The sequence below is a fragment of the Eulemur rufifrons genome, chromosome 6 (genome assembly GCF_041146395.1).
Source record: "Eulemur rufifrons isolate Redbay chromosome 6, OSU_ERuf_1, whole genome shotgun sequence".
Classification (NCBI taxonomy): Eukaryota; Metazoa; Chordata; class Mammalia; order Primates; family Lemuridae; genus Eulemur; species Eulemur rufifrons.
The window spans coordinates 592,345-598,467 of record NC_090988.1 but is presented as its reverse complement, the minus strand read 5'-3'; the positions used below and the strand labels follow the sequence as shown (position 1 = coordinate 598,467).

Sequence of the window (6,123 nt, the reverse complement as noted above, 5' to 3'; positions counted from 1 at the left end):
CAGATGAAGCTTCCTGCTCCCCTTTTCGTGTGGTTGTTCTCATTTACATCTTCCACGGTGTTGTTGAACCTTCTTAAGTGGACTCCAGAGCTCTTCCAGAGTTAGGTTCATTCACGACTAGCTGCCAAATTGCTGTTCTTTGTAGAGGGCAGAAAGGCTGGGATCGCCTATTCCACCATCCTGCCCATGTCTCTCCCTCAGTATAAGTTCTTGCAGCAGTTCTGAGAGTTACATCTTGACAATATGAGTTTCTAATTCAGGAACAGGTTATCACCAACTATTTATTGGGGCCTTCTGATATGTGTTTGTACACAGTTTTGTTAATTCTTCACTTACAGACATTAAAATATCAGAATTTGTTATGAATACGTGTATTTTACACTGTTGTAAATATAATCTTTCTATATATTTCTTTTTTTCTTTCAATTTGTTCTTGTTGCGTTCAAATGCAATTAATCTTTGTGCACTGAATGAAAAAACTTGGCACATACTTAGCAATTCTAACAAGTTGTTTGGGTAGATTCTTTTGTATCTCTGAAAAAATTAGTCACATCTATGAATTGTGATACTTTTGTATCATCCTTTTCAATTTTTAATGCATTTCTGTTTTATTCCTGCATCCTTGGCTAGGTCCTGCGCTATAATGTTAAAGAGAAATAACAACAGTGGGAATGCACAGACTGTTTCGTACTTAGAATAGAATGTTCTCAACATTTCACTGTTAAGCATGATTTTTATGGAAGGTTCATGAGTAGTTGCCTTCTACAGGCTAAGACATTTCCTTTCTACTCCAACTTCACTGATTTTCATTTTAAACAATGTTTTTCTTTTTAAATAGTTAATAACAGATAAATTGTGTTGATTACATTTTATGTGGAAATTTCCAATAGACACAGAAGTAGAAGAAAAATGTAATGATTTTTGATGTCTCAGCTTCAATAGTTGTAAACACTAAACCAGTTCTGTTTCATCTATAACCCTGCCATGAATTGGCTACAGCATTGCTAAGAAAATCCCAAGCACTGTATTACTTAACCCATAATGACTTCAGTATGGACCTCTGACACGTGACACTTTATTTTATTTATTTACTTATTTATTTTTGTAGCAATAATCACACCTCGGATAAACCTCATTGGCTGTGATACTGACAGTATGCAAAGCTAACACTTTTATAGATAGAGCCACCATGCCATTGTCACATGTAAGCAATAGCCCATAATATGATAGCTATTATCACATGTAACAAATAGCCCATAATAAGACAGCCATGTCTCTCCCCTCCAAGTGCTTTTCACACTATTGCGCTGCAATGTCGGTGTGTCCTAGGGCACGTACTCTCAAGCCCCCGGGGGCAGAGAGAAGGATGGACGGGTGTGTAGACACACCACCGGCAGCCGGACAAACCTGTGTGAATGGTTCAGTTTCCAGACTGCAGCCCCCAACTCACAACAGCAGCCAGGGGAAGGGGGCTCTGAGCACACTGCTGTCCCCTCCCAGGGACCCCATTCTGTGGAACTTTGCCCTTCACCTCGGCGGAGGTGGGGGAGGGGTGGGAGGGGGAAGGACAGTTGATTTGTGACCATCTGCAGCTCCCTTCCCCCAACCTTTTCCCACTGTCATGCCCAGACCCCCGCACCCATCACCCCATCCCTGCCTGGGCCACACACCACCCTCACCTGGGCCCTGCGGAGAAGGGAATAAAAGCCAGAGGTGACCTCTCCTTGATGTTTTCTGGGTTGAAGCGGGAGGGGTCACAGACCTAATTAGAGTGGAATGACTTTGATCTTAGAATATATATCTAATTAGAGTGGAATTAGATGTATATTCTAAGATAAAAGTCAAATTTGCTTTTTTGCCTTTAGAGCTCTTATTTACATTTTTTATTGAAAAGATGTGTATTTATAGAAAAAATACAAGTAAGCAAAAGAAAGGAAAATCCTCCATCATCGCAGCATGTCAAAATAAACATGTTAACATTCTCTGACATGCACTTCCAGATTTTTAATATATATGTATTCTTTTTTATATATATATCATAGGCACTGTCAAATTTTATTAAAGAAAAAATTTGCACAATTTACTTTTCACCAGTCTGTTCTGGCATGCTTCTAATGATATCAGAGTCACCTGGATCAATGGTAGCCAGTGTGCATACTCTGTAGTATTTTCCACATACTGTGCCCAATTCAATATTATTGCCACTGTAGTGATGGACACCAGTTTTGGCTAACATGGCGTAGTACTCTATTTCAGATTTCCTCAGAGCTGGGCAGTTGCTGGCGAGGATGACAATTTCCCTTTGCCTTGTCTGATCATCTTCAGAGTCTGTTTGTAGCCCAGCACATACTTTCCACTTTTCATAACAAGTTGGAGCCTTGAGTTGATAGACTCCAACGACTTTTTCGTCTTCTTTGCAGCCACCATCTTCCTGCCTTAGGTGCGGGACGGCCCCCAACCTAAAACATACAAAGGACAAGACAGGAAGTTTAGGATCCGGAGTTCCAAATGGCAACCCACAGGGATACCGGCGGGGTCCAACCTCCGCCTGGTGGAGCCCACTCACCAAGCTATATGTAATGTTTTTACGTGTGAAAACTTTTATTGACATCCAAATGAATTCCATTTGTGTGTACTTTTCTGCTTAAAATGCTATGTTATGTTAAAGCATTAAATACAAATGCTTTGTATTTAAATACAAAGAAGCCATGAGAAGATGCTCAATATCATTGGTCATTAGGGAGACACAAATCAAAACCACGGTGTGGTGCCACTTCACAGCCACTAGGATGGCTAGAATCTATTATGAAAACGGGAAAATAGCAAATGTCGGCAGAGAAATAAGAACCCTTACACCTTCCTGGTGGGAACGTAATATGATGCAGGTTCTGTGGATAACAGTTTGGAGGTTCATCAAAAGTGAAGCAGAGAACTGTCCTATGACCTTATCCGAATACAGTATATTTCACTGCTAGGTATAGACTCAAAAGAATTGAAAACAGGTGTTCAAACAAAAAGCTTGTATGCAAATGTTCATGGCAGCCCTATTCACCATTGCCAAGAGGTGGAAGCAATCCAAATACACACTGAGAAATGAATGGGTAGACAATGTGTCCTCCATCCACACAAATTACTCAGCCGTAAAAGAAATAAAGTAATGGTTCACACTACAACGTGGGTGAATCTTGAACACATTAAACTTAGGAGAAAGTCAGTCACACAAGTTCACATATTTTATGATTTGTTTATGTAAAACGTCCAGACTAGGCAAATCCATAGAGACAGAAGGCAGATTGGCGGTTGCCAGGAGCTTGGGGAGGTGGAAATGGGAAGAGACTGCTTCATAAGTAAAGAATTTCCTCTTGGAATGATGAGAATGTTCTGGACCTAGATGGTGGTAAAGGTTGCACAACATTGTGAATTTACTAAATGCTATGGGATTGTACAAAACTAAAATGCTTAAAATGGTGAATTTTATGTGATACAGTTTTATCTCAAAAAATTGCTATTTTATTTATTTGTTAATCTTGTAGTTCACACAGGAATATGTTGTGAACATCTTTCCATGACATTAAATCATCTTATGAAATATTATTTGGCTATCTTTAAAATGTTTATGTTAAGTGTTCAAGCCACCCTTTATTTATTTTTTAGAAAGATGGCATTAGGTTAGGAAACAATTTAAAAGTGCTTTGTCTCACTTTTGAGGAATTCTCTGCATACACATTGATGGCTTGAGATATCATTGTCAATTACAAATTGAGTTACTCTTCATCAAATAATGTTGGGGTAGATACTTCATTTTTGTAGCAATAGATGCACATATATTCATAGTAGATATGGGTGTGGTGAGACACCTTTCACAGAACAGGTATGGCCTGGAGACTCCACAAACACTGACTTTTTGGTTCCATTAACAGAGGTAGACCACTGAGAAGGGAGAAGGTGATACTCCAGCTCCCCCAGGTAAATATGTCGATTTCTTCCTCACACTGGTCTTATGGATTGGAGAGATTAACTCACTTGCTTAAGGTCAGTGGTAGGTGGAGTTGGAGTGAATGTGATCAGTGTGGCTTCAGAGGTCATGCCTTAACCTGCAGAGAAAGTGGTTTTCAAAGGGGGTCTCAGCCCTCAGCACATCAGATCACCTGGGAACCACTTAACAGATTGGACCCTTTGACAGATGGTGCCTAAATTTTCAACTGTAGTAATTTCACAGGAAATACATTCACTCATGTACAAAATAAAATGCACCCAGTGAGAAATATGAGTGCTACATATGGCCTTCATCTGCCCAGTTTCTTCTTCATCATAAAGGTAAACACTTTTACTTTTATGTAGCCTTTCATAGTATATTTAGGCAAATAATATGTGTAATCACCCTCTGTGTCATCTTATAATTATATTCAAATTTTCATCAATAAAGTTTGTAATATTTAGTGCTCGTTTCTGAGCACAGATGGGCCAGTTTTTCTCACCAATTAAAGGATCTGTGAATTGTTTTCTGTTTTTGGTTATTATGAATAAAACTGCTATGAATATTTGTGTACAGATTTTCATGAGAACTTGCGTTTTCGTAGCTGTCATAGTGGAATGGCTGGATCATATTATAAATGCACGTTTGACATTGTAAGAAACTGCCAAACCATTCCTAAAGTGCCTGTCATTTTTAATCCCTGTCAATAATGTCTGCAAATTCTAGTTCCTCCACGAACTCACTGGCACTTGGTGGTGTCAGTTTTTTTCTACCCATCCTTATGCGTGTGAGCTGGTGTATCATTGAGACTTCAATTTGCATTTACTGATGACTTATGGTGTTGAACACCTTTTCATGTGCCTATTGGCCACTTGTATATCTTCTTTGGTGAAGTGTCTATTCAAATCTTGTGCCCACTAATTTTCCGTAGGTTATTTGCTTTCTTATTGTTGGATTCTGAGACTTCTGTATACATTTTGCATACAAGCCCTTCATCAGATATGTGATCTGCAAGGGTTTTCTCCTAGTCTGTGGCTGGTCTTTTCATTAAGTTTCTTTCATACAGCAAAAGTTTTAAATTTGTATGAAGTACAACTTATCAATTTTTTCCTTTTATGAATTATGTTTACACTGTTACATGGAAGAACTCTTTTCCTAACCAATGATCACAGTCATTTTCTTCTATGTTTTCTTCTAAAAGTTTTACAGTTTTAGATTAACATTTAATTCTATTATCTTTGTTTAGTAAAATTTTTTGTAAGGTGTGAGGTAAGGTTTGACTTATTTTTATTTCTTAAATTGATTTTATTTATTTTTATTTGTTTATTCATTGTTTTTAATTATTGCATGTGGGCATCCAATTATTCCAGTTTCATTTTTGAAAAGATTATTCTTTTTGTGTTAAAATGGCTTGCAGGTTTGTAAAAAATCAATTGACCAAATTTGGGTGGATGTATTTCTGAACTCCCTGTTATGGTCCATCTTTTGCCAATACCACATAGCCATGGTTACTATGGCTTTATATAGTAATATGCCTTGAAAGGGGTAATTAGCATGCTTTAAGTATGTTTTTTCTTTTCAATTAATTTTTGGCTATTCTATGTCGTATGTATTTTTATGTAGATTTTATAATCAGCAGGTCTATTTCTACAAAAGGACCTGCTGGGATTTTGGCTGGGATTTCTTTGAATCTGTAGATCAATTGAAAAAGAATTAACATCTTCATGATATCAAGTCTTCCAATCCCTGAACATTGTATACCTCTCCATTTATTTATGTCTTCTTGCATTTCTTTCATCAATGTCTCGAAGCTTTCACCATGAGGATCCTGCATGTATTTTGTTGAATTTACAGCTGAGAATTTCACTTTTTCTGGTGGAGGAGACTAAAAAAATTTATGGTTTCAAACATTTACTTTCACTTTGCTTATACTATTTTACATGGTAGGGGTTGGCACACTTTTCCTATAAAGGGCCATGTAAATATTTTAGGCCTTGGATGTCCCTTCTGGTTCCTTCTCCTTCTTTTCCTTTTATAATCTTCTAAAATATAAAAACCATTCTTACCTCATAGACCATAAAAAACAGGCCGTAGGCCATATTTGGTCCATACACCATAGTTTGTTGACCCCTGGAATACAGAAATGG

The 6,123-nt window shown here is 37.7% G+C and overlaps 2 pseudogenes; both read right to left on the bottom strand.

The window, feature by feature from the left end:
- Positions 1-1,092: 1,092 nt before the first annotated feature.
- LOC138385499 (U4 spliceosomal RNA) lies at positions 1,093-1,165 on the bottom strand (annotated as a pseudogene).
- An 878-nt stretch (positions 1,166-2,043) lies between these two features.
- LOC138383641 (large ribosomal subunit protein eL30 pseudogene) lies at positions 2,044-2,461 on the bottom strand (annotated as a pseudogene).
- Positions 2,462-6,123: the final 3,662 nt, after the last annotated feature.